The following is a 16,426-nucleotide window of genomic DNA, read 5'->3' as shown; positions in this document are numbered from 1 at the left end:
TGTTGCATGGGGTCATGAAGAGTCAGGCACAACTTGGCAACAGAATAACAACAACAAGTTTAGGATGGTTGGTTATTCAATAGATAACTGGAAAACTGACCTAATGTGGTTTATTCCAGGAATATATGTTGGGTTAACATTTGAAAATCAGTTAATCTTATTCAGCATATTAATAGAATAAAGGAATAAACTCATATGATCATTTCAGTAAACAAAGTGGTCCAAAATACAAACATGTAACTAAAGTCAGAGAAAGAAGCTTATTTCCATGCTTTTTGTTCAATGGTATGTGGGAGAAAAGAGATCTTTTATCACTTATCAGAAAGTTGTGAGTACATGATCCTAGAGTTGGAAAAGTAAATGCTAGTTTTTTTGAGAAATACACTTAGAATAAAGCCAGAATACAGAGGACACAGAAAGGAGAGTTGGAGATAGATCTCTAAATGCATTTTAATCGGAAGTTGTGCTCTCTGATGTACTTCTTGCAATATTTTTATGTGTACTAATAAACTATCTCCTTAATGTTTTTTTCATCAAAGATGGCTCAGGTCAAGTCTTTGCATCTGCAAAGAAACTTCATCCTTTCCTATAATCCTCTTATAATTTCAATCTCCTCTTTCAATAACAAATATATTGAAAGTAAAAAGAGTAAGAGACTTGAAAAAATGACTACAATTGATTGTGATAATGCAAATTAATATTATTATAGAAGAAAAGATAATATTAGAGGCTTGTATAAATCATACACAGAGCAAAAGACACAACATCTGAAGCTATTTTCCTTTTATTGTTTAGTTTTGTGTTTTTTCTGACTTGATGTGAAGAAGGCAAGCTAGAGAAAGTGCAGGTCCTGAAGAAAGAAAATGTTTAAGACTGCTTGATTACTCGTCTTGAAACTAAAAAAAAAAAAAAAATCCTATGTAAGAATTTTACATATATATTAGGGAAAATTCCTAGAATAAGCAGAGCCTTTATTTTTTTCTCCCTAAAGATAAACAAACACAGTAATAATTTTGTGAAAGCAATAATGAAGGAAAGAGGATGGTGAGGAAAAACACAAAGAAACAGGAATAAATGATGCCAAGGCTTTCAGAGACCTACAATTGTGCTCCAGTAAAGACATTATAAGGTACAAAAGCAGAAGCCAGAGACCCCAAAAGGGAGCAGAATTTACAGTCTAGAAGCAGGAAGACTTGAGGAAGGCAATCATAAGTCTGAGGGAATTTGAGTCACTTGCTGCATGTTGAAACATGGATTTCATATTTGTTTTTGCTTCTTGCAGTTTTTCAGAAATTTCAGCTGAGTACTGCCTTCCCTACTTTTATTACATGATGCTTGATGTTTTTCTTGAATTAGATTCGTTTTTATTTAAAGAAACAAACAGAAAAAAAAAAAAAAAGAATGAGTCTAATTCATCTGTGGCTCAGACAGTAAAGATTTTGCCTGCAATGCAGGAGACCTGGGTTCAATCCCTGGGTCCAGAAGATTCCCTGGAGAAGGGAATTGCTACCCACTCCAGTATTTTTGCTTGGAGAATTCTATGGACAGAGGAGCCTGACGGGCTACAGTCCATGGGGTCACAAAGAGTTGGACGTGACTTAGCAACTAACACTTTCACTTATTTTTAACTTCAGTGAATCTATTTTTAAAACAGTGTTTTACAATAACACTCCCAGTTAAAAAATAAACAGTTTTTTTTACTTACTCATACATTTACCTTTTTTTAAGTATTGGAGTATAATTGCTTTACAATGTTTAGTTCTACTGTACAACACTGTGAATTAGCCATAGGCACACATATAGGCCTTCCCTCTTGAGCCCCCCACCCACCCTCCCATTCTACCCCTCTAGGCCATCAAATAGCACGGAGCTGAGCTCCCTGTGCTGTACAGCAGCTTCCAGGTAGCTTCCTATTTTACACATGGCAGTGTATATATGTCAATGCTACACTTTTATCTTTTCTTGTAATATTGCCTTATGTCTCATTTTACATGTCATTCTACTATAACTGTGAGCTGCTTATGAATCAGAACATTGTCTCCTCTTTTCAAAATATCTTTGCAACTTCAGTTCCTATTCCTACTAGAACTTGATTCTTGCTTAATAACTATCAAAGAGTAGCTCAGAAACTACTAAAAGGCTGAAGATTTAATTTACTCTGTCAGAAAATGGGCAAAGGTGGTGGCCTGGTCTGACAATGGAGTGTTAGGTATACTGTATACCTTTCTGGTGATTATCATTTTTTTAAATGTATAATTGAAGTATAATTGACATATAGTATTATATTCTTTCATTATTTTTGACTAATGTATTTGATTTCTGGGCGATAAAACAACTTAGGTTGTAGGAGAGTGATAACTCCGCACAAGCTTGTTGTATATAGTTATGCAAACACATTGTCCAGTAGCAAATACATATATATGTATATATGTGACATATATATGTCAAATTTGAATTTGAATTCATATCGTTTCTTTAATAATTAAGGAAATAAAATCTTTGAGATGAATTAATTTTTAAAGTCATGCTTTTATCTTTTTGAAAACTATATCAATGCATATACGTAAGAGACAACCTCCTCCATACAGGTCATAACTCTAAATAAAAGCAAGAGTAGCAAGAGTGAGTTTTATTAAGGGAAAGCTCAAAATATTTCACAAGAAAAAGAGATTGCTCTTTTTAGTCAAGTTTATTTGACAGAATTGGTGGCTGCTGGGTTGTGTTTTGTTGGCTGATTGCTGACCTGTTAAGTGTCACAGGGTAACTTATCCATATGTACTTTGTAGCAAAATCAAACCAGAAGAGTGAGCCAAACCAAGATGGAGAAGAGCAGTGTGGTCAAATACCTTTCTCTTAATTCTTTCTGAGTTCTCATAATGTAACTCTGGACTTTACTGGTGGCTCACTGGTAAAGAACCCATCCACCTGCCAACGCAGGAGACTGCGGTTTCAATCCCTGGGTTGGGTTGGGAAGATTCCCTGGAGGAGGAGATGGCAACCCACTCCAGTATGCATGCCTGGGAAATCCCATGGACAGAAGAGGCTGGTGGCTACAATCCATGGGGTCACAAAAATTCGGACATGACTTGGCAATTAAACAACAGCAAGTAATTAAGGTCTTGTCTTACCTTTTTGTATTAATCATAAGGGGTTTGGAAATCCAAAGGACAGTTAGCATTTGTATTTTCCAGAGATTTCATGTAAAAGATAGAGCTTAACTGACTCTACAAAAATGGGATGGGCAAAAGACAGGAAGTAGCATTTAATGGAAAGAAATGTTAGTAGCATTACAACAACAAAGAATGAAATTGGTCTGGAATAGCAGAGAGTGGAACTCAGAGCTAGAGTATTCTTATCAGACCTTTTGGGATGAAGGAAAACCTCTGAGGGGTTGGAAATGAGTAGCTGCATCCATAGAGAAATGGAAAGTAGCTAAGTATGTGGGTGCCAGGCAAGAAGAAATGGTCATAGTGTGGAAAACAGCCTGGCTGATGGCTGGAAGGATAGGAGGCAGGAAACATAGAAATTTATAGAAATTAATTTTTGTGTGTGAAAAATCTCTGAGGAGAGATAAAGGTAGAAAAGCAAAATGGCTGACACACACAATCGAAGGGACTAAGAAACAGTTTGCTGAAAATGATCTGAGACAAGAAGTTATTTTTTTCTTATTATTCAAAACACAGATTATGCTTTTCAGAACAGGAATAATATTTAGTTAACAGACTTAGAGTTTTGAATCTCATAGCATTTATTATCAGGCAGATGGTAATATCTGTGAATAAATTTTCAAGTTTAAATTAAGTCATGTTTCTTTAAAAAAATTTGAAGATGATTATAAAGGTGACAGTTTACTTTAGAATTGAATTACATTATTCATGTTGATGCCATTATTTCTATCAAATTCTTTCTTTTGGGAAGTGCTTGTATATGATTCTTTCTCATTAAAAATCAGATTAATATAGTTTATCTTTTTATGTTTTAGACATGTATTTAGAGCAATAGAATGTATTTATCTGAAACAAAATAGTCCAAGAAACAGGCAGGAAAAGCAAAGATTTTTAAATTAATATCTGGGTGAGAAAATGCTGACTTCAAAGGTTTCTTTGATGTCCAAATATTACATTTGCATCAATGAACACAAGCCAAGACTTCCAGAAGTTGTTTGCTGAGTCCCCGTGCTTGTAATTGCTTCCATTTCTCATTAAAATATCCATGAAGTGTTAGAAAACTTAAGTAACAGATAAACAACTGTGGCCCTTTTCTCAAATAAGGACGCTTGTTAAGATATAATCCTACAAATGTGCGCTAAAGAAAGCACTTGAAGGGCCATGTCACTTGTCCTTTGTCTACATGGGCAATTCTTCCTTTAAGTGAGCTGATGAAAGGCACCATTAGAATCTGAACAAAATGGATACCATCAGTTATTAACCGAACAATAATATGAACTGCATGTTTGAATGGTTGAAGAATACAAAATGAAGAGTTAAAAAAATCAGAATTTAAAATTAAGGTCTTCTATTGTTCTAACACCAGACTGGGAAATATACTTAAAACCTATAATCCTCAGTTTCAGTTAGAAAGGTGGATATGGTGGTATCAATTTTACAGAGTTCTTTTGACATAGTAGTAAAATAATGTATATAGATTGCTCAGCCCCGGTACTCAATGTTTTATTACGTTTAATTACTTTTGATTAGCAAGATAATTGCAAGCAAACATTAGCAAGGAGAGAAAAATAAATTTATAGACCTCGATGAAAATAACTATACTATCATTTAAAAATAAAGAAAATCATACAGAAAATATCAGCCTTTTAAAGCAAAACTCCCACAGGAAATGCATGAATATTTTTTAAAAAGAATTTTTGTTTATTCACATGCAAAGATAGGAAAATATCCATCATGATTTTTTTAATGTTGAATTTTTCTATAAAGAAATTAGAATAATCAATGAAACAAATAAATATAAGAATCAAAATGGCATAAAATTTGACTTATGAAACAGCAGATTTTCAGAATGTGGAAGGCACTAGCAGAGTGATGAAAACCAAGTAGAACAGGACACACTGAAAAGCACATAAGACAAAGTGTAGAGACATACACAGCAAACAACAGAAGTGTCTTAAAAAAATATCTAAAAGAGAATGCCAAATCAGGGAATAACTGATGTGTCTACAGAGGCTAAGGAATTGAAACTAGAATTGAAAGGGCTAATCACCTTGAGTAAAAAGTTATGGAAAAACAATACTGAGATATCATCTAGATAAAATTCAAGTTAGAAAACATCTATTAAGCACTAACTACATGGAAAATATTGTCAATCTTCCTTCTGCCCTAGACATCAGAAATGAGGACAGTTTCAAATGGGTCAGTTTTGTTGTCCAGTCATATATCATTTATGGGTTTTCTTTTTTGCCCAAGTTCTAACCAGCTTTATTGCAAAGGTCCCCATATACATTTGTAGCAATTCTAAGGTCTTCTTGGTTACCTCACAAGTCAGCTCCTTATAGACTCAGGCATCATGAAAGAAACTTCACTCAATTCTGTGTATTAGTAGCTTTATCAGTTCCCCCAAAACACCAGGTCTATTAAAGTTACTCTTTCAAATTTATCCTGAATAAAAGATAAAATAATTAAGTAAAAATGCTATAAGTATTCCTTATAAAATAGTTACAAGTTAAAAATCATTGTTTTTACAACACTGACTACAAAATAGCCCTAAGACCATGTCCTGTTATGAATGCCTCTGCTCCTATAAAAGAGCTTCATTTAAAACCCTGCATATTGAATATTGGGTTTCCCTGGTGGCTTAGCTTGTAAAGAATCCCCCTGCAATTCAGGAAACCTAGGTTCAATCCCTGGGTTGGGAAGATCCCCTGGAAAACGAAATAGCTACCTACTCCAGTATTCTGGCCTGGAGAATTCCATGGACTGTACAGCTTATGGGGTTGCAGAGAGTCGGACACAACTAAGCAACTTTCACTTTCACCTTTTCATATTGAATACTTAGCCTAATTATTCTCATACTTCTTTTGGTGAGTAAACTACAAATCAGAATCAGCTCTAACACAAAAACAACAAACTATGCTTTATGTATACTTTATCTGTGGCCATTCTAGGTACAATTTTCAATGATATTTGCAGAATTTCATTTAATCATGTGAATGTTTAAAAATATATTAATACTATTTATCTCAAAATGATTCTGCAGCGTAAAAGGAAACAGTATATTCATATATCAAAATACAAATCAGATAAAGGGGAAAAGTTTAAATAGTAGATCTTTGATTTGTCCTTGTAGGGGCTTTTTACCTTGAATATTTGCTTACAACAAACAAACAAACAAACAAACAAAATAATCTGATGCATGCTGAATACCAAATCTATAAGAAGCTTTTCTTAATGAGAGAAAGGGAATTAGTTTTCAAGTAGATTAGATAAGTACCATTCTCTGGACTTACATGCCTACAAATTAAGGGCAAAGCCAAAGAAGGAATAACTCATTTTTTTCCTACACTTACTATTACTCTTACTGTTTTTTCCTCTTACTGGAAAATTGCCTCCAGACATAGAAACCTCTGGGCTGGTCAAATGACTGGGTGACAGATCTTTTTTCAAGTGTGGTAGTTTCTCAATCTTTGCTTTTAGCAATAGTAAATAAACAATATTGTTAGCAAATCAACCATTAAAAATAATTCAATAATAAATGAAATTTATTAATATTATGAGCATGATAATAAGTTGATATAATAATAGATTATATGTGATATTTGACATATAACTCTGAAAGAGTTTAAAAAAGTAATTATTAAATCTTTTTCTAATGTTAACGAGTCTTCTCGGTTCTTACATCAAAAAAAAAATAAATGGAATTGATGATGAGTGTTGTCTCTTTTGCTCAATTACAACTTTTAAAACATAAATCATAACTCTTAAATATAAAATGAAGACCTCTCAAGGACTTTTCTAACTCTTTAATTAATGAGGAACTCGGTAACACTGTTCATATGAGATTTTGACTTAAGATTTACATTACTGGGACTTCCTTGGTGCTGCTGCTGCTGCTAAGTAGCTTCAGTCGTGCCCGATTCTATGCGACCCTATAGATAGCAGCGTACCAGGCTCCTCCGTCCCTGGGATTCTCCAGGCAAGAATACTGGAGTGGGTTGCCATTTCCTTCTCCAATGCATGCATGCATGCTAAGTCACGTAGGTTGTATCAGACTCTGTGGGACTCCATAGACGGCAGCCCACCAGGCTCCTCTGTCCACAAGATTCTCCAGGCAAGAATACTGGAGTGGTTTGCCATTTCCTTCTCCATTTCCTTGGTGGTCCAGTGGCAAAGACTCCACACTCCCAATGCAGGGGATCCAAGTTAGATCTCTGGTTGGGGAACTGGATGCCACATGCTGCAACTAAGAGTATGCATGAAGCAACTAAAGATTCTGTATGCTGCAATGAAGACCTGTACAGCCAAGTAAGTAAATAAATAAATAAAATTTAAAAAACATTGAATTCAAATACCATCTTTAAAAAAAATGATTTACACTCCTTACCAGATAAAAGTCTTTTTCATTGCCATGAATGGGAATTTTATAGATTGCAATGCCTTCTATAATTTTTACTTTGGACATTATAGCCTTAGTTATAAATGGAGTAGTTAAGAGAAAGCTCTGCAAATCTGCCTGCCACTACAGAATCAGAGGATCTGTGGATTTCCACTGAAATGACACGTTGCAATCTCTTTTGTCCATTTACATGTCTTGAGAAATTTTTAATCATGTGTACTAGCAACAAGTAATATTATATCAACATAATGAATTACACGAGGAAAAAATAATACACAATCATTTTATTAAAATATGCATTCCATATAACATTGTACTTTTATGTTTAATAATCATTTTTCAAACAATTTGATATGCTTATGTTGTTTGGATCATTATTTATGTAACTGCAATTCTAAAATAAAGTCAAATTGCCAACATTTGTTGGATCATAGAGAAAGCAAGGGAATTCCATAAAAAACATCTACTTCTGCTTCATTGACTATGCTAAAGCCTTTAACTGTGTGGATCAACACACAACAATAAACTGTGGAAAATTCTTAAAAAAAAAAGGGAAAACCAGACCACCACACCTGTCTCCTAAGAAATCTGTATGCAGATCAAGAAGCATCAGTTAGAAACGGAGAAAACTGACTAGTTCAAAATTGGAAAGGAGTACAACAAGGCTTTGTGTTGTCACACTTCTTGAAATGCCCAGCTGGATGAATCACAAACTGGAATCAAGATTTCCGGGAGAAATATCAACAACTTCAGATATGCAAATAGTAACACTTTAATGGCAGAAAGCGAAGAGAAACTAAAGAGCCTCTTGACGATGGTGAAAGAGTAGAGTAAAAAAGCTGGCTTAAAATTCAACATGAAAATAACTAAGATCCTGGCACTAGAAAAAGTGGAAACAGTGACACACTTTATTTTCTTATGCTCCAAAATCACTGTGGACAATGACTGCAGCCATGAAATTAAAAGACGCTTGCTCCTTGGAAGGAAAGCCACGACAGACCTAGATAGCATATTATTAATAAAAAGCAGAGACATCACTTTGTTGACAAAGGTCCATATAGTCAAATCTATGGTTCTCCCAGTAGTCACATACAGGTGTGAGAACTGGACCTTAAAGAAGGCTGAATGCCAAAGAACTGATGCTTTCAAATTGTGGTGCTGAGGAAGACTCTTGAGAGTCCCTGGGACTGCAAGGAGATCAAACCAGTCAACCCTAAAGGAAATCAACCTTGAATATTCATTGGAAGGACTGACGCTAAAGCTGAAGCTCCTATATTTTGGCCACCTGATGAGAAGAGCTGACTCACTGGAAAAGATCCTGATGCTGGGAAAGATTGAAGGCAAAAGAACAGGTTGGCAGAGGATGAGATGGTTAGCATCACGAACTCAATGGACATGAATCTGAGAAAACTATGGGACATAGTGGAGAACAGAGGAGCCTGGCATGCTGCAGTTCATGAGGTTGAAAAGAGTTGGACAAGGCTTAGTGACTGAAGAATGCTAAAATAATCCAGAAAACCATCTGTGATTCCTAGAGCCAAATAGTCATAAGAAAAAACATATTTTTCAAAATTTATGGCTGAGATACGTCATAAGATAAACAGTTTAAAGACGTTCAGTCATAAATATATATTTGAAAAAGCACTATGGAAAATTGAAATACAAGTTCAAATATAAAAAGAAAATTGTGTAAAATTTCAATTATTAAAAAGTGCCTATCAAGTTACCAACGGTATTCTTCACAGAGCTAGAACAAATAATTTCACAATTTGTATGGAAATACAAAAAACCTCGAAGAGCCAAAGCTATCTTGAGAAAGAAGAATGGAACTGGAGGAATCAACCTACCTGACTTCAGGCTCTACTACAAAGCCACAGTCATCGAGACAATATGGTACTGGCACAAAGACAGAAATATAGATCAATGGAACAAAATAGAAAGCCCAGAGATAAATCCATACACATATGGACACCTTATCTTTGACAAAGGAGGCAAGAATATACAATGGATTAAAGACAATCTCTTTAACAAGTGGTGCTGGGAAAACTGGTCAACCACTTGTAAAAGACTGAAACTAGAGCACTTTCTAACACCATACACAAAAATAAACTCAAAATGGATTAAAGATCTAAACGTAAGACCAGAAACTATAAAACTCCTAGAGGAGAACATAGGCAAAACACTCTCCGACATACATCACAGCAGGATCCTCTATGACCCACCTCCCAGAATATTGGAAATAAAAGCAAAAATAAACAAATGGGACCTAATTAAACTTAAAAGCTTCTGCACAACAAAGGAAACTATAAGCAAGGTGAAAAGACAGCCTTCAGAATGGGAGAAAATAATAGCAAATGAAGCAACTGACAAACAACTAATCTCAAAAATATACAAGCAACTCCTACAGCTCAATTCCAGAAAAAAATGGGCCAAAGAACTAAATAGACATTTCTCCAAAGAAGACATACAGATGGCTAACAAATACATGAAAAGATGCTCAACATCACTCACCATCAGAGAAATGCAAATCAAAACCACAGTGAGATACCATTTCACGCCAGTCAGAATGGCTGCGATCCAAAAGTCTACAAGCAATAAATGCTGGAGAGGGTGTGGAGAAAAGGGAACCCTCTTACACCGTTGGTGGGAATGCAAACTAGTACAGCCACTATGGAGAACAGTGTGGAGATTCCTTAAAAAACTGGAAATAGAACTGCCATATGACCCAGACATCCCACTGCTGGGCATATACACTGAGGAAACCAGAATTGAAAGAGACACGTGTACCCCAATGTTCATCGCAGCACTGTTTATAATGGCCAGGACATGGAAGCAACCTAGATGTCCATCAACAGATGAATGGATAAGAAAGGGTTGGTACATATACACAATGGAGTATTACTCAGCCATTAAAAAGAATACATTTGAATCAGTTCTAATGAGGTGGATGAAACTGGAGCCTATTATACAGAGTGAAGTAAGCCAGAAAGAAAAACACCAATACAGTATATTAACGCATATATATGGAATTTAGAAAGATGGTAACAATAACCCTGTATACGAGACAGCAGAAGAGACACTGATGTATAGATTAGTCTTTTGGACTCTGTGGGAGAGGGAGAGGGTGGGATGATTTGGGAGAATGGCATTGAAATACATATAATATCATATATGGAACGAGTCGCCAGTCCAGGTTCGATGCACGATACTGGATGCTTGGGGCTGGTGCACTGGGACGACCCAGAGGGATGGAATGGGGAGGGAGGAGGGAGGAGGGTTCAGGATGGGGAACACATGTATACCTGTGGTGGATTCATTTTGATATTTGGCAAAACCAATACAATATTGTAAAGTTTAAAAATAAAATAAAATTTAAAAAAAAGTGCTGTTTCATGATTTTGAAACAAAATGATACCTAAAATTGCTGTTGTATTAAGATTGCATTGAATACATTTAACAGTTTGATTTAAAAGTTTAATGTTAACAATATGTTATGTTCCAATAAACTTTATTTACCACTAGGAATCTAGTTTGCAAACCCCTATTTTAATCCAAAATGTTTGGGTTTGATTTCTGAGATGGCAATAGAGCACTGAAACACCACTTTCTTTGAGAAAAGAGTAACTTCTCAAACTTTTCCAAAAGTTAAAAGCACTTTTACTTTATACTCAGGACAGTCACATGGTCAAGACTTACTGCGAAGAGGCTAATGTTTATTTACCCAAACTTTATAGTCAAAGCAAGGGAGAAAAAGGTTGGGATTAGATATTAACTAAACTTACTTTGGGTTTCCTGGGTAGCTCAGCTGGTAAAGAATTCACCTGCAATGCGAGAGACCTGGTTTCGATCCCTGGGTTTAGAAGATCCCCTGGAGGAGGGCACGGCAACCCACTCCAGTATTCTTGCTTGGAAAATCCCCATGGATGGAGGAGCCTGGGGAGGAGCCTGGTCTACGGAATCACAAAGAGTCCAACCTGACTAAGCACAACACAGCAGACTCTAACTATGTAACACAATGTCCCAGCTGTGTTCCAGTTTGCCCTTCTTTACATTGGGGAAGTCTGAAGGAAGAATGAATTACTCCATTATTCCTTTCCTCTGCCAAACATCATATGATACTGAGAATTTTAAATTTCTTTTTGTGAGCAATGTAAATAAAAGTGTCAACTTAATTGAATTCTAAATGCAAAACTATTAATCTGTTTAAAATGATTATAAGGTATTGTTTGCCTAATCTTCCAAAGTGTATTCCAGGTCTGTGATCACATGCTCCTATTACCTGTGAAGAACTTCATTAAAAAAAAAAAAAGCTTACACTAATAAAACTTTTAAAAAGGAATTGGCATTCCTTTATTCTAATTAATACAGAAAGTAGTAGTCGTAGTAGTGCTAGTCACTCAGTCATGTCAGACTCTTTTTGAGACCCTGTGGACTGTAGCCTGCCAGGCTCCCCTGTCCATGGGATTCTCCACGCAGGAATACTGGAGTGGGTTGCCATTTCCTTCTCTAGGGGATCGTCCCAATCCAGGGATCGAACCCAGATCTCTTGCATTGCAGACAGATTCTTAATTGTCTGAGACACCAGAGAACCCCCTATATAGAAAGCTAAACATTATTTAATTTCTCATTGCAGTTGTAAAGATGACAATGTCAGTTTACAGTATTACCCAAAGAACCATTCACCAATTAACAATCCTAAAATAGGTAATGTTAATGAAGGCCAAATTCATATTTACTATTAAATACAATTGCCCTTGAAATACATTTCAGTTTTCTCCAAAGCTGACTAGCCAGCACTTCAATGCCCTTGAAGACCACAAAGTCAGGCACTCTATACTAAGAAGCTTGCATTTATTTAGAAATAAATTAAGCCTCAAATTCTAAGCACTTATTTGTGAATAAATAATAAAAACATATTTATATGCCTGAGGTGAACAAGCACCAAATAGTTTTAATAAATAGAATTTCATTTGAAGTACAAGAAATATACATTTTTAAATTTTACATAAAACTAAATCTGTAAGAGTTAACTGTTTTAACTGTTACTTATAGGCTATACTGACTAAAGTTATTTTATGTCAAAGAATATAAAGTTAAAACTGTAGCTCTAAACACTGTTCAGTTCAGTGCTCAGTCGTGTCCAACTCTGGGACCCCATGGAATGCAGCACGCCAGACTTTCCTGTCCTTCACCAACTCCCAGAGTTTGTTCAAACTCATGTCCATAGAGTCGTGATGCCATCCAACCATCTCATTCTGTCGTTCTCTTCTCCTGCCTTTAGTCTTTCCCAGCATCAGGGTCTTTTCCAGTAAGTCAGTTCTTCCCATCAAGTGGCCAAAGTATTGGAGCTTCAGCTTCAGCATCAGTCCTTCCGTTGAATATTCAGGACTGATTTCCTGTATCTGTAAGACAGCTCCTGTATTGCAAGGGGCTATTTATGTCTCTAATTCTGCCACTACTTAAACACATTTAATTTGGGTCTAGAATGAGGGATCCACATTTCTCTTTTTATGGATTTATTGCACATTTTAGGCAACATTAGATGATGGTGACATTTTCAAATACACAAGATTGAAATTTTATATTTAAGAGAGACTATCTATATAGCCTACCTAGATTCTATTATTAACCTTTTTTTTTTAATTTACCATGTATCTATTCATCCATCAATTCATCAGAGTACTTTCTGCTAAACACTTCTGCATGCATGTTAACTTGTATTCAATATTCACTTACAGTCTTTTTCTGTTGAGGTAACATTTACATAAAAATGCACATGAAAAGCAAAAATCATAGGTGTACTTTGCTGCATGTATACATTAAAAAATGCATCAACCTGTGTAATACAAAGCCCATCAAGATACAGAACTATATCATAACCAGGAAATTCCTCCCACCCTTCCCAGGAAAACCTTAGTCTACCTTCCATGAAATAATAATTGTTTTTACTTTTTTCACAATTTATTTTTCTTTTGTTATAAATTTTGATATAAAGGTATCATAATATAGATGGGTGTATACTTGCCTGGCTCAGCAGATAAATAAACACACATATATACATATTAATACACACATACACAAATGCATACAAGGATACACAGATAAATACAGAGGTTGTTGCAGGTACTAGTAGTACATTCCTTTCCATTGCTGAGCAGTAGTACTTTCTTATATAGATGAAGTACCTCAGTTTGTTTATTCATTCTCTTATTGATGGGAAATGGGCTAGTTTCCAGTTTTTGCCTGTTGTGAACAAGACTGCTATGGATAGGGGCTTCCCTGGTAGCTCAAACAGTAAAGTGTCTGCCTACAATGAGGGAGATCTGGGTTCGATCCCTGGGTCGGGAAGATCCCCTGGAGAAGAAAATGGCAACCCACTCCAATGCTCTTGCCTGGAAAATCCCATGGATGAGAAGCCTGGTAGGCTACAGTCCATGGGGTTGCAAAGAGTCGGACACGACTGAGTGACTTCACTTCACTTCACTTCTGCTATGGATAAGCAGTCTTGCTTATGGATAAGTCTTAAAAGATTTTTAGGATTGCTTGTTTCCATTTCTTTGCAGTAAACATTTATGAATAGAATTGTTGAGCTAAAGGGCAATTATGTGCTCAAGCTTGTCCAGTGTAATCTTATTGTTTTACTATACATTTTACATAATACATATTCAAGTTAAAAACCTTATAAAATATAGATATAGAGGAAAAATAAAATTATATGTAATAGTGATAACTGCTGTTAACATTTTGACATATGTCTCTTAGAATTTTTTCTCTAAATACATATAAACACTGAACACTTGGATTAAATTTTTTAAATAGACAACATCCAAAACATTAAAAATCAATTATATTTAGGTATACAGTGGAGAGCAAAACAGAATTTACATGAAGTTTACAATGAAGAATAAAACTAATTCACTCATGCATATCTGTGTCAAGCGTTTGATTGGTCTGCACATGCTTGAATTAGCTCATTTGATCTCCACATCAGCCCCATGAGGTAAAAATAAATTGCCTAAGTTTACACAGCTCAGACATGGAGACAGGGGCTAGAGCCAGAGCTCTTGCCCTTAACCTCTTTCTTCAGATATGCACCAGGCGCCATTCACACTGTATTGTAGGTGAATGGTGCTTCTGGGATTGTGCAAAGTGGTGATTATTCCTGGTAGGCTGCAGTCCATGGGGTTGCTGAGGGTTGGACACGACTGAGTGACTTCACTTGTACTTTTCACTTTCATGCATTGGAGAAGGAAATGGCAACCCACTCCATTATTCTTGCCTGGAGAATCCCAGGGACGGGGGAGCCTGGTGGGCTGCCGTCTCAGGGGTCGCACAGAGTCGGACACGACTGACGCGACTTAGCAGCAGTGGCAGTCATAATAAAAATACTGCGGATACATGTAATCTTTGTTGTTGTTTACTCACTAAGTCATATCGAACTCTTTTGTGACCCCATGAGCTGTAGCCTACAGGCTCCTCTTTCCAGGCAAGAATACTGGATTGCCATGTGGGTTGCCGTGCCCTCCTCTAGGGGATCTTCCCAAATCAGGGATCAAACCCATGTCTCCTGCCTTGCCAAATGGATTCTTTACCACTGAGCCACCAGAGAAGCCCATGTGTGATCTGCTTTCCTTTAATAATATATAATAAATTTAATACTGCATCACTTTTGATAATTTTAATGTATTTCACTTGAATATAATTTCTTTTCAAAATTGCCTCTAAATAAATAATTCCCTCTGTTTGGAACCACGCTTACCCAACATGTTTGAATCTATATCTTTGTACTCATGTTCTGTTTCTTTTAAGAATACAGTTTTGCAAGTAGATTGCCTGGATAGAAGGATATTCATATTCAAAAATTTTACACACATCTTTGGGTTTTCCTCTAAAAAAGACGTCAATTATACATTTGTTAGTAGAGTATTAGAGTTGTCATTTATCAAAACTCCTTTTAATATAGAATATAAGTTCCATTCATTTTTGTCAATCAAATGTTTGAAACAATTTTACTTACTGAACATTTCTTAAATTTCATAATTTTACTGGAACATTAATATTTACTTTTGCAAGGAAAGTGTTCATATGGTGGATCCCCTTTTAAATATAAGTATATATACATGATTGTCATTAATTACTTACAAGCAGGAAACAATAATTTTAGCACTTTGCTCACACATTCCCATCAAACTTTTAAGAGATTTTTTTCATTGATGAAATAAATACATTTAAAATATTTTATTATTTTTTTAATGTCTATAGAATTTGTACTAATGACTCCATTCTGGTATTATATCTACATTGGTTACTGACAGGCAAATCACTTTAATAACAGCTAATTCTGTCCTTCACTGGCATCAGATACACCAAAACTGTCACCTATACTGAACCTGTCACCTACACCAAACCAATCTGAGAATCAAGAAAGTAAAAAACCTGAGTCACCATAAATTCTTGTTTTTGCTTTTTGGAACTCATTCACTCATTTATATTTCTTGAAAGCTAATAAGAACCAGTCACTGCTTTCAGTGCTGGGCATAAATCAGCTAGAAAGAAAAATAGTAAAAATTCCCCATCCATAAGAATTGACACTTTAGTGGGTGAAGATGGAGATGAAAGATGTTAAATAAATAAATAACATAGTGGATTATAAGGTGACAAGTGCTTCAGAAAAAAAAAAAAAAGAGTAAGGAGAATAAGGAATTCTGATGGAAGATAGAATAGTGGTAGGATTGCAGTTTTTTAAGTTGAGAAGGTGAGGGAAGTACTAAGAATAATTTTCTAGCAAAACTTGAAGGAAGTACATTATACAATATGTTTATCAAATAGCAGTCTGGTTTATTAATCTACCTGTCTGGAT

General features: G+C 35.5%; 1 long non-coding RNA gene across 3 annotated transcripts in view; it reads right to left on the bottom strand.

Annotated features, from left to right (window-relative positions):
• The window catches only part of LOC129621287 (uncharacterized), a 51,997-nt gene that overhangs the window by 4,442 nt on the left and 31,129 nt on the right, over positions 1–16,426 (bottom strand). For 2 of the 3 annotated variants that reach the window (XR_008699180.1, XR_008699182.1), the window contains one exon: positions 5,488–5,612. The exons of the other annotated variant lie outside the window; for it this stretch is intronic. This is a non-coding gene — a long non-coding RNA (uncharacterized LOC129621287). The remainder of the gene's footprint in view (positions 1–5,487; positions 5,613–16,426) is intronic. 3 annotated transcript variants of the gene reach the window in all.

This window comes from Bubalus kerabau, chromosome 10 (genome assembly GCF_029407905.1).
Source record: "Bubalus kerabau isolate K-KA32 ecotype Philippines breed swamp buffalo chromosome 10, PCC_UOA_SB_1v2, whole genome shotgun sequence".
NCBI lineage: Eukaryota > Metazoa > Chordata > Mammalia > Artiodactyla > Bovidae > Bubalus > Bubalus kerabau.
The sequence above is the reverse complement of the archived record's forward strand: the minus strand, read 5'-3'. Positions and strand labels throughout refer to the sequence as shown.